At 35.2% G+C, this 20,274-nt stretch overlaps 1 protein-coding gene across 1 annotated transcript in view; it reads right to left on the minus strand.

The window, feature by feature from the left end:
* The window catches only part of LOC113234931 (phorbol ester/diacylglycerol-binding protein unc-13-like), a 261,122-nt gene that overhangs the window by 88,964 nt on the left and 151,884 nt on the right, over positions 1-20,274 (minus strand). The window lies entirely within an intron of this gene.

Here is a 20,274-nt window from a genome sequence, read left to right on the forward strand (position 1 = left end):
ACTACAAATTACCTTTATTAATTATAATAGTATAAATATTCAGTAGCAGTAGAGTACTTCCAGGGTAGGCGACGTCGAAATTGACATTTCTATGATAAAAGTTAGTGACTTTATATTCGAAGATGTTTTGTTTAAAATATTAATTTGTCAATTTCTGTCGTCGCCATTTTCACTACGCGTATACAATACGGAAGCGTGCGCTTGCGTGCGATCGGAGCGCCGCCTGACCGACCTGATAAAAATTTGATTACTATAGGAAATACGTTATTTTATTTTTCTATTTGAAAAAATAAATCGTTATACTAACTCCTTTCATGGTCGCGCTCGCGCCGCTGAAACGCCGCAGCTGCCGACACTTTTTTGTTGGCGCGCCGCCGCCCGTTGATCTATTATCGGCGATCGTCATAGATTTAGTACATATATATACTAAATCTATGGCGATCGTACCTTGTTCGAATCCAGCCGGATTGAATGAATTTTTCTCTGTGTTCGATCTTTGCATTAATAATTGTAAGAAACTAGTGGAGTAATTCCACAAAAAAAATGAATATTGGTAAACACTCTTCACATTATGTAATTATATATTTTATGATATATGATGTAGTAAATTGTAATTACGCGTAACTAGCATTTAATTATGAGTTTACATTTCGGTAATTTAGTGGCGAAACTGATGCGCATGGAAACCAAATTAGCGTGATTTACGGGGATCTATTGTTATCAGACCGTAGGCAACATAAACTAAAACTTACTGTACAAAAATGAAACTCCTAATCATTGAAATAACAAAGTAATAATGTTAAATCCCTCTCCTGTGAAACTTGGTTTAGTGCAGATACGCGCTTTTTACCAATACTACATACGCGGCTTTGCACTATACCCGACGATACATGTTTGTAAATTAAAAACAGTTACCAAATAGTTGCAATATGAACAACAAGAAACAAAATACATGCGAAATTTTATAACTCTAATATTTAAATATAAAAAGTAATCGTTTTAAATTTCGTTCATCTGCAGTTGTGACCTTAATACACTAAGGGTACGATATACTAACAGCCTGCCGGCGCGTTTGCGCCGAGACTATACAAATCTAAAAAACTCGGTCCCTTCGATTTCAATTCGAGAAAAAATTAATATCGCTTATACACCTAGAGATAAAATGACACTTCGGACACCTGTGACATTCCGGACCGTCATTTCTCGGATTGGAACCTCATACGACGTACGTAGTGCGCAATCGCTCTAACGGTAAGCTTATTTCTATTCTACAGACTTAAATTAAAAATAATGTTTGTTTTAGCTGTCGTTGCAAGCAAAATGCATCAAGATGCTTTTAGCACCATGCATCCGATCCATTTGTCATGTCTTTAGCTCCATATTTTCAGAGACAAACTTCTACTCTTATGTAGAACTAGCATAGCAAGAACTTGGACTTATACAGGGTTGTTTGTAAAATACTATCAACCTTGCAGGAATATATTACTAATAACAATTTTTGTTTCATAACTTTTAATTATTTATCACATTTTATTTTCGTACAAAAATATAAATATTTAAATCGCTTTAAACGGTGGCAACTCTGTGCGGTAATAAACGAAACCGCAGAAAGGAAGGTGAGAGATCGTCGGTGATGACGCTTGTTGGAGTAGCAGCAGAGCTCCTTGTGAAAGAGTTCGCCCGGGGAAGTACTGCCACCTTACCTATTTCTGCCGCCAAGCTGTAATTTCAGCATTACCGGTCTTGAAGGTGCAGGTGAAATTACAGGCACATGAGACTTGTCAACTTACGTCTCAGGGTGATGGGCGCAGTGGCAGTGCCCCCCAGATCTTTGCGATTTAAATCTCTGAGTGGCACTGCAAGTGTTAAGGACAGGCATGTAGCTTACCATCAGGCGCACGACTTGTTCGTTCACTCACTTGATATTATTTAAAAAAAATTATATAGTATAATATAATAAGTAACTCTGGGGGTTGTTTTTTGGGAATACATATTTGTTCACATTCATGCGCGTATGTTTAGTAATTATTACAATGATATTCACTCTCGCCATGAAAAGGTAGAAGTAATACCAAGTCTACAATACTGTTAAAAGTGAAGAACAAGTTTGAAATTTAAATAACGTTTGTTTGATTGGCTGGGTGGCTCCACTGCTTTTTGACGTGTTATCTGAGCACATCGCACTGCTAATACTATAATGCATTAACTCAAAATGTGAATTTATTCAGTATAGCTGAAAAACGAGTCACTTCTCATGAAAGATTATTATAATTTATGTATAGGTTAAAATTTATTAGACATCTGAACAATTTTCTATTTGCCAAATAGAAGTATATTTAAAAATAAGTGAAAAATAATTTCATGTCGTTGAGGACTGTTTTGTCCTGAACTAGTTCACAAAACGTTTGTCTCATTCTGAGTTAAGTAGATATATTTTAACGGTTTCTTGCAATATTCTAATGACAATTTTATTGATATGTAGAGAAACAAATTATACGTTCAGAAATGGTATAATCTCCAATTTAAAATTTTTTGAGTTATTGCACTATTGTAATAGTAGTGCGAATGGTTAGCAATCCTTTGTTAATAACATATAATGCTATATGATAGCGCACAGATACAAAAATCAATATAGTGAAAATTCGTTATTCAGTGTATTTTCCTTAATGCCATCATCATTATACAATAAATACTTATTTATTGTATAACATCAATGTGTACGTGACACGCGAGTGACATTTAATATACGTTTAGGTATGTATTTATGGGGAATGAATAGGGTCTCGTAGTTTAATCGAGAGCTTAAGGTAACAGAATTGGGGAATTTTGCTTTAGATTATCTATAATAGGATCTCGACTTACTGGGAATATATTACCGTACAGTGTGTCAGTGATAGAAGTATGTCTATGATTATAGAACTAAAGACGTGGCAGTGTATGGTAGGGTTACATATGTTACTTAAAAAAATTTAGTCTTTAATACTTTGTAAATGTACAAAATGGCAATAACCACCTGTCTGGGTCTCGAAAGACCTATCTGTGTTTAGTTCGCCATTCTCGTTTTGTATGGTATGGTTGTGTCATTCTTTTAAGCAAATTCTCTAAAACCCTATCTGTGCCTTTAAAATGCCTTACTGTGCTGTTTTAAAGTACAAAAATGATAGCCACATCAAAAATATTAACCTGTGGTGGTATTTCATATTATCGGAAAGTCTTATTTTAATACATTTTTAATTTTCTGTTTATCGAAATAATTGTTTTGTTACAAGAAACAAGAGTAAAGCTTATACCCCTGCAATATGGTTGCTTCTTGTTTGGAGAACTAAATTAATAACGCCAATTCGTCGTCGTTCAGCAATGAACCGCTAGATGGCAGCACATTGATTGAAATTTCAATATAATATTAAAACGTCGTAACTTGTAATAATAGATATAATAATATGTATGATAATATGTAATAATAGAGGTAAAGTTTAGATTATATTAACAATCCAGAATTTGTTATTTCTTTTTAAATTAGAAACTACGACCAATCAAAATCAAGATTTTGGCGACATCGATAGTAATCGAGTTTTAAGGGACTTCCATTCGGTTTTTCTTCCGTGGAATTTCCTGCACTGTGAATACTAGCGATGCTACACGGGCGTTGCCAATGCGTTGGGTCGTCGTAAAGCTATGATGTCAACGCAACGAGTGCCACACGAGCAATGCGTGTCGTAACGTAATGCCGCTTGCGGTAGTTTAACGTAATGCTTCTTACTTACGCATCCCAGCATCCCAGCATTTAGCAATCTTAAAATAGTTACTCGGACGCAGTGGAAATAATATTATTTTCGAATTTATTGTCTAAATATTGATTTGTAATGATTTAAAGTTAAGTTCAACTTAATTAGTTACTCGTATATAAATCTCTTCAATATTTTGTTTATTTTTTTATTTAAAGTACGTATGAAATAATTTCTCGTTGAATAAAATTAAGCCTTGTTTATTTCGTAAAATTAGGACAGCGACATCTATATGCTTCTTGGCGATACTAATAATTGACACTAGACTATAACTCCAAATTCACAACGTGACAATCAAGACTCAGCTTGTTTTATTTATTTTTCTTCATGAAAGTGCGGAAAAATAATTGAAAACAACGTCATTACGTTGTTTATATTACAGGCAAACAAGTTGAAACCATGAAATTGATTACACTACTCATTTCTAACATATGTAGATTTCCCTGATAAGAATGAATAAGTAACTCCAGGGGTTGCTCTCTGTGAATAGATATTTGTTTACATTCATGCGTGTGTCCCATTCGGGTTGGCGAGACCAAAGCTTTTCATTCCGAATGTGTGTCAGGATCCTGATACACATCTCTCGCTTCACTAAACTGTATATATAGGCTCAAAAAACGGATCGCGTCATTTGGTGCAATGCCATGCTTACCAGATTCAACGAAGGGACGTCAAGTTTGGTGTGGGACATAATAACAGGTGACAAAACATGAATTTATAGTTACGATAAATCGTCAAAACGTCAAAACGTCATCCCGCGTAGAGTCTTGACCTGGCACCTCGTGACTTATATTTTTATTTTTTTTAAATTAAGATCCAGTTACGCGGTCAACGATTTTCATCACCTGAAGAGGCTGTCGAAGAGTACGGAAAATATGTTTCAGAGATTGTCACGGAGGCGTGGCATAAATGTTTTCAAAATTGCATAAACGCTAACGGAGAATATTTTGAGAAACAATAAATTTATTTCTGACCATTTATAGTATTTTTTTCTTATTAATTCCGGAACTTATAGTGCGCCCCAAGTATTACACGATTACTACGATATTTATGAGCCATTTTGATGATTTTATTTTCGTTGGAAAGGGGGCACCTCAGCACCTACCTCTGAGGATGGTAGTTAATCCCTGTTCTAATATTATGTCTACTTTTTTTATTAAAAAATCTTTCTGAACGTAAATAACATTATCACAAATATACTAAGACGACAGTTTAAGAATATTAATTTCTTCAAACTTATCTTCCAGAGACACTCTGGGGGCCTTTGGAAATTGCCCTAACAGCCCGCGCCTGCAGGATAAATATTCTTTTAATGTTGGCGGTAAATTCCCCAAGAAAAATGTGTTATGTTGTCAAACTGTAAGAGTAGGTGAAATAAATCAATGTACATCTGAAAATTTTCGAGTTATAGAGCTGTATAGTTGCAACAACTTAGTTATTTGTGGATCCCGTTGAAATTTAACATCTACAAGGTCAAATCAACTGTTAAGTATCTACTACACTTTTCTTTTCACAATAAAGTTGGTTATTTTATTTTTAATTATTTCATTAAAAAAAATTTGATTTTTTTTCAATTAGTAATCTCATCTCAACTGAGGATTTTTTAAATGATACTTAGAGATGGGATGAACAAGTCGTGCGCCTGTTGGTAAGCGACACGCCTGTCTATGACAGTTGCAGTGCCACTCAAAGCTCTTTAAATTGCAAAAAACTGGGGAGCACTGCCATTGCGCCTGTCACTCTGAGACATAAGCTGACAAGTCCCATGTGCCTGTAATTTCCAGCCCACCACCCTTACCAGCACCCTTAACCTTCAAAACCGGAACGCAGTAATATTCACATCACTGCTTGGCGGCAGAAATTAGTAAGGTGGCATTACTTCCCTGGACGAACTCTTTCACAAGGAACTCTACTGCTATTAAAATTCCCTGTTCTATGATTTTTTTTTTTTTTTTTTTTTTTATTGCGACTCGACTAAATGACTGCACCGCGCCTGATGGAAAGTGCGAATACAGTCCAGAGATGAGAGTAACGGATGGAAAACACAAATATCTTCACTCCGTCACTATCATTTTGCCGGTCTGGCCAAATGCACTGGATGTACACCAACTGATCCCTGAACGCGATTCGCAAAAGCGTTTCACTGTGGAGGGTTTTCCGCCGTGTGTACTGTGGTCGCTATCCAGTCGGCACAGAGCCTACCACAATGCTAAGCAGATGGACACTTGTGACGCCCTCGGTCGCCTCTTACGACCCCCACGGGCATGTATGGGGAGGCGACAATGTATTCTTAAGCCGTCGCCCCACGGCTAAAATGAGGACTAGAGTAAAGAAATTGACTCCGAGGCTCTACCTAGAACACCCAGACAGGAATAAATTTTGAAAAGTTCAATACCCAGACTGGTATTTGAACCACTTCGTCTAGCACCAACTGTGCCAACCACTGGACACCGATGTCGCCAATAAGATTTTGTAAGAATATTATTTTTGTACCAGATTCAGTAGCAGTACAGCTCCTCGTGAAACAATTCGTCCAGGGAAGTACTGTCTAGGGAGGTGACTACCTTACCTACGTCTGCCCCCAAACAATAATGTGAGCATTACTGTGTTCCGGTTTGAAATTACAGGCACACTTGGTAACTTATGTCTGGTGACGGGCGCAGTGGAAATGTCCCTCGAATTTTTGCGATTTAAAGCTCTGAGTGATACTGCAATTGTTACGATCAGGCGTGTCGCTTACCACCAGGCGCATGGCTAATCATACCAATTGCCTGGTTCCAACGCAAGAACCGAAAATAACTAAGTGGTATAAAACTAGTACTAATACCAAGAACTAATTGAGTGATTTAACTGTGTTCGTATGTATCTATTTAAAATATTTGTGTGTATAATTTTACGTCCTATATACAATATATATAACTTCGAACTTTAGTTCTACTCACAAGTGAAAAATATATCAAACGGACAATGTTAACAGCGCTTTTGTTGGCGATTTTCTGACTTTGACGGATATATCGCAGCTTTATATATTCCAGTACAACGTCGTAAATCTTTTGCACTTCCCGAGAGGATCACTGTTGATTGCTGAGTTTCCAGACCACGATTTTTGAAATGGAATTTTCTAGAACGAAGTAGATAAGCCTCTGCCAAAATGTTTTCATATAATGTCTTGTAATTTTTTAAAATAAAACACAGGAAAACATTGGGACTCGAATTCAAAACTCGAATTATTTGCGTACGTACATCTAAAATCGTATTTTTCGTACACGTCAATTACTCTTGGGCATAAACATATATATTTATATTACATACTTAATTTAGAACACAAAAACCATTTTAGCTTCATCAAAACGTACGTAATATGTAACTTGATTCAGATGCTGACAATACTATTTCTATGATCATGTTAATGCTCAGTGTACATTATAATGGAAGTATATCAAAGAATGATGAGTCAAAATGGGCGTAATCCAACAATTAATTTAAACCTTACAAGAAAGCTTATTCTTAATATTATATTATTATTAGTATTATTAATATTAATACTATATTGTACATCCTTCCTTGAAATGGTTACCTACGAGATAGGCTTTGCTTAGTGTAGGACCCAGTTGTAATCGGTTTAGAAAAAGTTTAAAAGTACATGTCTTAAACATACGTATTCCATAATGTGTAATATAATATATTCTCACTTCTATGGCTGTTATCTGAAATTGAACTGTATTGTTTGTTTTCATGTACAAACAAATTACTTACTCACTAATAGACAAAATAATACTATGACAATAGGTATCACAGTTGCCGGAGAGTCGAGTGTATCTCGACTTCTCTACAACTCGGTAATTAAAACAAATAACAATACTTAATATAAGAACCAGCGCTTATGTCGTTTCCGTGATTGTACGTAGGTTTGTCGCCCCCGCACATAATTTATTAGACGTGATCATAGATGAATAAATGTTGATACAATGTTCCTTTAACAATAACACGACACGCATTGTAAAATATTAGTATTGAAAATAATAATAACGCACACACCCATAGCCCCGCTCTAGGGAAACCATGTATCGCGGGTGCTATACACTTAGACAACCATCAATTACACCTAAAGTCACGAGAGAAATAATGTAAGCGAGATAAAATAATTTTTGATATTGATTTGATTTGTAGGCCGTACAACTATTTCTCCCGGCCCGGGGATCGAACCCGGAACCTCTGCGTGGCAGATCAGCATGGTAACTGTTCGGCCGCGGAGGTACTTAAAATAAAAAAAATATAATCACAATATCGAAACATCATCCCTAGTTATGTCACTATTGGTGTCACACCCAAGTTTCAAAGAAATTTGCTATATGTATACATATAGATATTTTATTTCGCCATAGGGTATTAAGAAAATACGTTTTTCATACAAAACTGTCGTCATATTTACTTGGGCCTGAAATGGGCCTGAGGCATATATTTAGTACATATAATATTGTATTTTTTTTTAATCAAACGATACAATATGGCTTATGCAGTTGCTTCTAGAAAAAATCTTTTAAAATGAAATTGAAAGGCTTATATAGTCTGGCTGGCTACGTCCCTCTACCTCCCCCGTCAAACGGGTAGCTGGTGGCCGCGGATTGGTCGAAGGTGGCGCTGCTATCGCAGGACAGTTAGTGGAAGTGACGTATGGCTGGCGGACTGACCAACATGGCGACTTAACTTCCGGTTTTCCAATTGTAGTTTGCTGGGTGTTAGCAAAGAGAATTGTTTTTTAGAGGGAAAATATCTCAAAGTATAAATAAACGAAAAAAAAGATATATTTATATCTTCTAGTAAAACATTAAAATCTGTATATGGAATTCTTAGGTTTTCGTGATAGTTACATATAGAAAATGAAACTATTTTTTCGGATATACATCGCGTATATTTGTTTTTTAAACAAACTAACGTTTCGGATCAAAACGTTTCGGTTCAATCAGCTGTGATCAAGGCACCTAAAAAGGGCCCAAAACGTTGGTTTGTTTGAAAAACAAATATACGCGATTTAGATCCGAAAAAAATGTTTCATTTCCTATTAAAACCTGCATATTTAGTAAATAAAAAAAAAGTTGTCCATCTATAAATAAAAAAAAAAACATTATATGGACGCATCCACACAAAAATTAACATCAATGTGGCAGACGCCCCGTTAATTTCTGCAGCCATTCAAACGGCTTTATACGCCATTTGGACCTAAACCCTCTGTTGTGCCTTGAACAATCGCACAAATAACTTTACACCCTATTAAGCACAGAACACAGGTATAATTCGTTTTTTATGGATATTTTATTAAATCGTCACATGTTTCGAATTTGTATTTATTATTGACTTATGATCGTTGCTCACTAGCCGCGCTACGCTTTTTCTCTGTACGTGGGCGCACTGTAGGTTTCCGGAATGAAATAATTTTATTGTTTCTCAAAATATTCTCCGTTAGCGTTAATGTACTTTTTCATACGAATGAACCAAGTTTGAAAACATTTATGCTACTCCTCCGTGATAATCTCTGAAACATATTTTCCGTACTCTTCGACAGCCTCTTTAGGTGATGAAAATCGTGGACCGCGTAAATGGTTCTTAATTTTTGGAAATAAATAAAAGTCACAAGGTGCCAGGTACGCGCGATGTACACATAAGGTCAACGTTGTTCACCTTCAAAAATTCATTTGCTTGTCTGGCCGTGTGATAACTGGCATTATCGTGGTGCAAGATGTTTCGGCGTTTACGGTTATTTTTACGGAGTTTTTCAATAACTTTCGGCAAATAAATGGTCGTGTACCAATCACTATTCAAGGTACAACGATTCTCCAAAGCAACAGTAGCCACGTGTCCAGTTTTATTAAAAAAAGAAGCAATCATCCGCTTAGAGGCACTTTGCACGCGCGCCATTTTGGTTGGTTTCGATAGACCCATACGCTCGATTGCTGCTTTGTTTTGGGATGGTAACTATAAACCCATGTTTCGTCGCCTGTTATTATATGCCACACCAAATTTGTCACTCCTTCGTTGAATCTGGTAAGCATGGCATTGCACCAAGTGACGCGATTCGTGTTTTGAACCTCAGTCGAATTGTGTGGGATCCAACGAGAGCACAGTTTTATCACACCCATATGTTTATGTAGTATTGATTGTATTTGACTCATGCCTATGCCTAAATATGCCCGAATCTCCTGGTATGTCACATGCCTGTCTGTTTTGATCATACGGCGTAGAGCATCGATGTTTTTGTTGTTCACAGCAGTGGACGAGCGACCATCACAAAATTCGTCACTGAGATTCACACGGCCGCGTTTGAATTCTGCAAACCAATTATAAATAGTCGTCTTGCATGGTGCTTCATCGCCAAAAGCAGTTTGAAGCCGAGGGAAGCTGTTAAATTACATTTACAGTCGTAGAAAATCATACTACGAAAATTTTCACGAGTTAAATCCAACGTGATGTAGACAATCAATTTCTAAAATGTAAAAACGCAACAATGTAAAAACAAGTGACAGTCAGATTAAACAAACTGTATTCTACAGCCAGAGAATTCCATTTTCAAATGTTGTAATTACTTTTTAAATATTTTTTATGGAAGTGGCCAGTTCCGGAAACTTATAGTGCGCCCTATGTAATGCGTCGGTTCCATCGAAATATTCAAACTTTAGGAGCTTTAAACACTTTATAATATTATCTGTATACGGTGCATTGTTAATCACAAAACATGTATGTCATATATATGTTTCTATTAACTATATGTCATACTTATGACATATAGTTAATAGAAACTAGTAGCAGTAGAGCTCCTTGTGAAAGAGTTCGTCCAGGGTAGTACTGCCACCTTACCTATATCTGCCGCCAAGCAGTCAGCGTTACTGTGTTCCGGTATTGAAGGGTAAGGGCGCTGGTGAAATTACAGGCACATGGGACTTGCTAACTTATGTCTCAAGGTGACGAACGCAGTGGCAGTGCCCCTCAGATCTTTGCGATTTAAAGCCCCGAGTGGCACTTTAACTGCCATGGACATCTGTGTCGTCTACCACCAGGCACCCAACTTGTGCCTCTCGCCACTAAAAAAATAATATTTGAATTTCGATTTTCTGGTAAAGTGGATAGAAAGAACGAATGATTTCAAAATATTGTCTATTCCTTTAGTAAGGATTAGGAAAGAAATAACGCCATCCATGTAATGCCATCTCTTTCTATTCTGATGTTCCGAATCGCCTTATCGCCTATATCTCAGGATGACGGGCGCAGTGGCAGTGTCCCTCAGATCTTGGTGATTTAAAGCTCTGATTGGCACTGCAACTGTTATGGACAGGCGTGTAGCTTACCATCAGTCGCACGACTTGTTTGTCCCGTCACGTGATTTATAAAAAAAACCACATATTTAAACGGCAATTTAGTCAAATGCTTTAGAGATAACAAAGTGGTTTAAATGGCAAGTATGTATATATATATATAAATAATATATGTATAAAAACTGCCTTTCGCAGTTAGATTGTTGAGTATCCGTTCTACTTTCTTTTGTATAGTTTGTAGGTAAAGGTTTCGGTTTTTTGGCATTGTAGACACTCCATTTAATAATAGAATGAATATAGAATGTGCGCTGCTCCACTAGATTGACTAACGAGCGAGCGTGAAGTTTACGACGGACTTGATGGTACGTAGTATTTACACGAACCTATTATTACCTTAATGTAAACCAGGCTTTATACTTGACTTTATATTATTACCATTATAATGATTTTTTGGTTGTACTCTTTCTGTGATAACGCGTTTCAACTTTATATTGTACTTTATTACGGCACGGAATGTACGCAAATTCTACATTTCATTTGTGCCTATATTCTATTACCATATCTGATTCCACAACAACATTTTGTTCCCAAATGCCATGTCTACACATATTATTGTAATCAAAAGATAAACATGTCAAGCACGTCAGACGTTAGGCTCGATGCGGGCGAGATTTTTTATATACGATTTATATGGAAAAATGTTCGTGGAAGGTCTAAAGATAGATTGCCTTTTAGTATGTCACAATGTTAGGGTATTATGTTCTTTATAGACGTAAAATGATATTTATACTTTTCTATGGAAACGATTTGTGTATTGTATTTATTATTATTATTTTTTAATTGTTGATTGACCAAATATGGTCAGTCAATAATTGTTACGCAAATAAAAGAGCAGAAAACATACATGCAAAGAACTTAAAACTCAGTGCACAATCTTATAGACCGACACTATTTAATATAATATATGTATAATAAGATCGACACTTATTGCAGAGTAAAAAGAAACATACAATAAAATTACGGAATGTATAATTCGACACAACTCGGCATTTGTTGTTCGAAATTTAAAAAAATGAAATCTAATACGATCGTCACTTATAGGACCGCTGTCCAGCACAACTTCTGTCTCCGGCAAACGGGCGTCAAAGCTCAATGCAAAGCAAAGCAGTTTCGAATTGACGATATATTAAGTTAACATTTTTATTTTTGTTTTATCAAAACTTTTTAATCAGCTAACCCTTTCAACACTAGTTATAAATCTAAAAACTTACAGATATAACTCATATTTCATTATATTTTTATCGATAATGAATTGAGAATTGACCTCACTATTGTAATCTCAATTACAGTACCTGCACGCTATGATGGCCCTATTGACAGATTACAATAGTGAGGTCAAATCTCAATTCATATCGAAAAAACGGCCATCATAGCGTGCCGGTACTATAGCGATAATCATTTAATGAATAACCACGAAAATATTAAAATCTATATTGATATAAAGGGATTACTGTCACATTTACACACACTACACACGTTATAATACTCTAATAACTACTAATTGCGATATCAAGTAATCATGCTTAAGAATAGTGCGTTCCATATAAAGACAGTTTGATCCTATTATGGGTATTACGCAGTCAAACTCAATGACATTCCATAGACACGACCTATAAACCAATACCGATGTTCGTGGTTTACCGCATCTCCGTAAATTACGTAAAAGTATATATACTTTCAAAATTACATGAGCTGAAAATTTAGTAACTTACTACATAAAATGCGAATATTTTTATTGGCAATTCTTAGGACTTTGAAGAGTCGTGACGTTTCAAAATAATGTAATATAATTCAATTCAATATAATAATATAATTCAATATAACTTTTTAATTTAATTAAACACTTATATTATTTAATAAAATAAAATTAATAGTTAATATAACTTTTTCATTATATTATTTCATTTTTTGTTTATTATATTAATTGAATAAACATGAAACTAAAACATATAAAAATTGTTTTCATAGAATTGCGATTTTGCCCTTACGAGGATAACTCGCGTCGCAATTTATAAAGGTGGCACTGCCTTAATAAATAATTAACGCGCCGCACGGTGCATTCTACGAAAACTAAAATATATTATGCGTGACGTCCTAGGAAGACTATCTTTTCAATATCACATATGCGTTGCCGGCCGTGGAACATATGAGGTCTCTTGTCCTATGAACACTACAATTTTGCTTTGTAAAGAGAGTATTCGAAAAGAGGTATGGTAGTGTTATCTACCTAAACAGGGTCTGTACAGAAGTCCTATTACCTACAAATAGGTTTTAACACAACCGTAAAACGTCATGCCAAACGTAATGATAAAAAAAATATCTTCAGTTTTAAAGATGAATATATGTTGTAATGGTATTCGAGTTTATTGAGGATTAACGTGTACTGTATTTTTTGGGTATAGCGAAGTAAATTACTAGGTAAACAATTTGAACTGACTTAAAAAGTCAAATTACTAAGTGTCTCTTATTATTAGACGTAGGCGATTGAATGAAACACGTTGGTTTATCATGTTTATTGTTTGGTCTCCAGAATATAAGTGATAAAATAAATGAGATTAAAATTATACGTAAACTTAATTGATAACCAAGAAACGCTTATTTTACACTTTTTCGACTGTGCTGATTCCTGCTATTTGTATGCTAAATAAGCTTCAACGGTTGCAAAACCTATGTATAAGGTTCTTCTTTGGCCTTCGTAAATATGACGAATCTCACACTACCGCAATCAGCGCAAGTGGCTTTCGCATTCCTCTCCGCAGGAATTTGCATATTGTCTCCATTTTCTACAATATTCTACATAAGCCTCTGTCTCCCTGGTATTTGAGAGAGCGTTTCAACTTTCTTAGGTTCCTGGATAAACCCTGTTGCTCTCCCCTTAGGTCCCAATTATCTTCTCCATCCTTCAATTCCGGTTTCTATTCTCACTCCTTCAGTGCATAAGCGATTAGATTTTGGAACGCACATTCTATTATTGTTCACGAAAATAAATCGCTAGCTATTGTCAAAATGAAGGTTAAGGAACATTATTTATTTACTATTCCACCCATTTCATAGGTATTATATTATGAAATATATATTTATCTAAGTGTTTACATAGTTTATAATAATTTAATGTTTTCGAACATTATTGTATGTAAAATTTTACCTAGTACTATCACAGATTACTTAATAGTTACTACGTAACAGATACACCACTCCAATATAAAATCGAAACTACCTACGCTATAATAGCCTACTAAATTTGACTAACCTAACACGACGAACCTAAACACGCGCTCAGAGAGATGAAAATAACGTTGTCCGCCGTGTGCAGTTGTGCGGAGCCGAATGCTCTTAAATGAAAGACTTGCTGCGCCGACGTCGGCGCACTCAGCGATAGGCACTTATCGCGTAACCTAGAGCAAGTGACTGACTGATGATGACTTTTAGATGATTTTAATATGAAATTACTGAAGTTCCAAGTAATTCTTGATCTTGAGACACATACGAATAAACAATGCAATGAAATAATGTTATATTGGGATTCGATGAATAAACTTGCATATTCGATTAGAAGCAGTACGTAAGCATTCTCTTTCGACCCTTCTTTAGTATCTCCAAAACATAATTTCTAATAACAGTAAATCCCTACCCTGTTTGTATTTCTCTTCATCTAATACCGACATTAAAGTAACAATTTACGATCCCATTACTTACTGTTTTTCCCAAAACCCCCTATATTAACGTTTGTTTGAAAGTGAAACAGTCTATTAACATTTTCCGGACTCCATACAGTAAAGATAGGACATCTACTGCAAATAGGCTTTCAAAGAAATGGTAGTCAGAGATAGGTGTAATCTAGAGGTTAAGAAAAAAGTTTGTTCGCATATGACCATTCTAAGGATAGCAAACAATCATAGCAAAAAATATCTAAATTAACCGTGTAAATAACATAAACCACATACATTTTGTATTTGAATTGGAAGACATGATGTTTCACGAGTTGTTTTTTCCCAGTAGCTATAATAGAAAGGAAGAAGATAGGCAGCAACACCATTCGATATGGGATGGTTCTATTAAACCCGGTAAACCTGCGCTAAACCGACTTATAGCGTTTTCGAAATTTACACTTATTCAAATATTTTTCCTAACGTGGGATTCTAAAATGACACGCCTACCTTTGCACGCGGACCAATATTTGGATGTTTTGATAAGCTTCGTCCCGGGAAATGGATCTGATGGCCACGAAATTTGTTTACCTCAGCTTTACTTATGGGGCATACTTTGTTTGTGCTAGTGTTTATAATGGCTACTGATATTTAGTTAATAGCAGTAGAGCTCCTTGTCAGTGTTTATGAGCGTTACTGCGTTCCGTTCTGGAAGGTTAAAGGTGTTGGTCAAATAACAGGTTTTTGGCACTTTACAACTCTATGTCTCAGGGTGATGTGCTCATTGAGAGCCTCTCATATTTTCGCGATTTAAAGCTTTATTGGCACTGAAACTGTTATGGATACTAAATTTCTTGTCGCTTGCCACTAAGTTCACGGCTTCTCCATTCTGTCATATAATGAATAAAAATTTATTTTTTTAATGTAGAGATTGCCTTCTCGTCAGTCAGGTCAGTGACCTTTTTTTTTACAAAATCATATATTAAAAGTAAACTACAATTATGTATAATAATCCCAACTAATGGGAGATCCTGGAGCTATCTTTTTCTTCTATTTTAATCCTTCGTATTATTCCTGAAATATTTTTGTCAAAGAAAATAACGTAACTCACGTAATTCCATACATACAGAATTTTAATTATATTTTTATGTCGGCTAATAAAATTGTTTTCGAATACAAGAATTGATTAGAATATTGTAGCTAATCGCTACCAATCTCTTCGTATATATTTTATAATATAGTCTTTTTTAAGCTTGGCTTTGCGTTAAATTTAGAATTTAATTTAAATGTGCCTTTTTCTTGACTTTATCTAGTTTTGCTTTGATAGCTACGTGGTGTCTTCTAGTAAATTATTAAAAGCTGTAAGTACATTTGCTTGGCCTTGCGCACTCGTTGTTAGCACTCACCCTGTAACCCATTGATACAGTCCGCTACAAAAATTTTTTCACAATGATAAAACCAATATTCCAAAAAAGAAACAGTTACAGTATTTTTGAAGTAACCATTCTACTTGATTTTATTTCTCTCCCTTGCTCAGTAGTAGTACTACATTTGTTGTTCTAGCTATCCGTCATAAATAATGATATATTAAACGATGTCAACAATGCATAATGAATGGACGTGTGGTAAACGTTATTTATGTGACTTTGGGTAGGCCAGGGTATCTGTGGTGCTGTTTGGTGCTGTTAAATGGGATTCCACCATAAGGTCTCTAGCACGCAAACAATAGCGATGTATTGACTGGTAATGTATTTTATTCTAAGTTTATAGCTTTGATCTAGTGTGATGGAGGAGGTGATTCGAGTCATTATGATTCACTGTTTTAGTGTCTACATGCCAAACGTGTAAAGAGGATAAATACACACGTTTAAGGTTTGTAGGCACTATATCAGATTTGTCACAGATCTACCGATGAGTGTAAATTCAGCCGCATAATTTCAACGTTTCCTGTTAGATTTATTTATTTATTGCATATAATATTGTACATTTGTAATGGTAAGTAATAAATATATGTATCGTTTGCATATAGTACAATATATAATACGCTTCGTGAGCGCATGGTGATATCAGTGGAGAGGGTCAATATCTATATAGATATATTTCTGTTAGTTTTTTACATTTAACATTTTCGCTTTACAAAATTATAAACGGAATTCGTTTATATGGCGTATGAGCAATAATTTTAACAAAGTTTGTGCTCTTTAAGATTTTGAGTTTTTTAACACAAGCTGTGCGTACGTTAAGAAAGTATTATCTAATTCATTTTTTATTACTAAAGCGAGCTAGTTTACATAATGTTACTTTGGTTCCAAAACGTGTCATGTGTGTGTACAATGTCATTTAGATGTTTAATGTTGTCAATGCTGTATTTTGCTATTGTATTTTTATCAGTAGGGAACTGTTTTTGTTTATAATTTCTTAATATAGTTTATATTATATTGTTATACAAGCTGTTTGTACCCTCAAAAATAAAATAAATAAATAACTAAAAGTACAGTCAGATTGAGTAACTTCGTACACTTTTCTCAGGTTTTTACGGATATTGAAATAAAAGTCTAGTGCTCCTTTCTTATCGAAATTAAGAATAATATTAAGTAAATGACAAATTAAACAAAACTGATTCAAAGTTACCTTGACATTTAAGTATCTTTGAACTTTGAACTTTGAACTTTTAAGTACCTTCTTCATTGACAATTTAGCTGACTTGAATAGTAAGATTACACTCGCATTTTTATTATATTTTTAGTTGATATATATATATATATATATATTATATACATATATATATATCTCTACTAAATAAGTCATAGTAATTTATTTATTGAGAATTATTTTGAATGCAGTATTACTTACTTGAAAGTACTTAGATATCGTTGTATTGATGTATATCATTTATTATGCGAAATAATATAATGATAGTTTTTCGTTGCCCCGAAAGATCTAGAAGCAACAACGCAAGGCACCGGCAAACCTGTGTGGTATCGCACTTTGCAATTTTTGGATCAGTTTATTTTCAATTAGCTACTTTACTCGAGCCGAAAATTGATGTTTTTATTTTTGAACACTTGTTACTCAAGTCAATAAATAACGTAAATATCAATTAAAATAATATGGCCCACACAAATAAAATAAAATAATAAAGATAATAATACAACGCTTCCAAAATAAAATACAGAGGACAATTTTTTTTTAATTTTTCTTTATGACACTAAGTGATGGGACGAACAAGTCGTGCGCCTGATGGTAAACGACACGCCTGTCTATGTCAGTTGTAATGCTCTCAGAGCTTTAAGTCGCAAAGATATGGGGTGCACTGCCTATGCGCCCATCTCCCTGAGACACAAGTTGAAAAGTCCCATGTACCTGTAATTTGACCAGCACCCTTACCCTTCAAAACCGGAACACAGTAATGCTGACATTACAGTTTGGCGGCAGAAATAGGTAAGGTGGCGGTACTTCCCTGGACGAACTCGTTAACAAGGAGCTCCAGTGCTGCTAAAGTAAGTTGTTGTTGCTGTTGCTGTTGTCATCAACACAATATGTGAATATAATATTTACAAGATTATAGTTATAATTTATTATAGATATTTATTATTTGATAAGTTGTGGTTTATTGTAGAGCTACGAGCCAGAGTCGAAACGTCGCGACGGGACATGTTTTTCGCCTATAGCATATTCATCTCTATTTTCCCAATATTAAGGTACAAATTTGTGTTATACGAATATGGAGTCAAGCGTCGACGCGCGTCAGCGCTTGGTTGCAGTCGAGCTTGCAGTTGCGTTGTAGATGAAAAACAGGACGCGACGCGACGCTTCGACACTGCGCCAGTGTGAGTTGAGCCTTATTAGAATTGTTAAATCTGTGTTTATATATAAAGATTTCTACCAGGTGTAATCCAAATATATTTCCTCGTACTTGTGACTAATTTCTGAGCCGACAGTCATTAAATTTTATTTTATAGATAAGGTACATCAACAATAGCACATATTATTATACTCTTATATAACAGTGTAACTTTACATTGGTATTGTAGTTATATGTTTACCTATTACGGACGTACATAGCATTTAATGTAATAAAATAATAATAAGCAACAAAAAGAACAACAAAGAACTTATGAAATTACTGAGATAACTATTCGAGAATGTTTTTTTGAAAACATTCCTGGAAGAATAAAAAATGTCTATATCAATCTGAACGTCAAATTGGTTGTAAGTAGAGGATAATCTAGGTAGTGGTTTAAATATTTTGGTTATTTTATGACATGGGTAATTTAATAATAGGGGTTAAAGTATGAAATTGCCCATTTGTACTGAAAATCTAAATTGTTTATTTTTTAAATTTTTAACAAATTTATTTAATCAAAATAGTTGCCATTATTATCTATACATTGCTGCCATCTAATGGGAAGGTTATTAATGCCTTTGCGATAGAACTCCGACGATCTAGACTGCACAAACTGTGTGAAAGCATTTTGTACTGCCTCCTGGGAAGAAAACTTCTTGTCACGTAGATAATTGTCCAAATCACGAAAAAAATGGTAGTCCGTTGGAGCAAGGTCTGGTGAATACGGAGGATGACGAATGGTTTCTAACTGCAGTTCCTGAAGGGTCAAAATGGTTTCTCGTGCTGTGTGAGGTCTCGCGTTGTCGTGGAGCAATAATGGTGAAGATCGATTCATGAGTCGGGGCTGTTTTACTGCTAGTTTTGTCAACATGGTTCGGAGTTCGGCACAATAGACATCTGCCGTTATTGCTTGACCAGATCGGAGAAAACTATAGTGAATAACACCATGCTGAGACCACCAAACAGTTACCATTACCTTTTTATTGGTAAGTTTTGCTTTAGGACACTGTTGTGGCATTTGACCTGGGGTCAGCCATTGCATTTTTCTTTTCCGGTTATCATAAAGAATCCACTTTTCATCACATGTTACAATTCGATCCAATATTCCTTCATTTCTGTACCGGTTCAACAAGGCAACACAAGTTTCAACACGCGTTTCTTTCTGCAGATCAGTCAAATCATGAGGCACCCATTTTTCTTATTTTTTTATTTTATTGATTTGACGCAAGTGAGTCAATATTGTGGGTAAGGTAACGTTAAACCATGCCGCTATTTCCTGGGTAGTTTGACTAGGATCGGCTTCCACTATCTCTCTTAATTCATCGTTATTCACCTGTGTGGGCGGTCTTCCTCGTGACTCGTTCTTTAAGTCGAAATTTCCATCACGAAAGCGTTTAAACCAAAATCGCACGGTGCATTCATTAGTAGACCCCTCTCCAAACGCAGCATTGATATTGCGGGCTGTTTCTGCCGCGTTAGTTCCGCGTCGGAACTCGTATTCAAAAATCACTCGAATTTTCGCAGTATCCATCTTTCTTGTCTAAATTGAATAACAAAAACAATTGAAAGTCGATATTCAAATGTTTCAAATTTAAAAAAAAAAAAATCACAGAAACCATTTGAAAAAA

This window comes from Hyposmocoma kahamanoa, unplaced genomic scaffold (genome assembly GCF_003589595.1).
Source record: "Hyposmocoma kahamanoa isolate Upper Pololo Valley unplaced genomic scaffold, ASM358959v1 86, whole genome shotgun sequence".
Taxonomy (NCBI): domain Eukaryota; kingdom Metazoa; phylum Arthropoda; class Insecta; order Lepidoptera; family Cosmopterigidae; genus Hyposmocoma; species Hyposmocoma kahamanoa.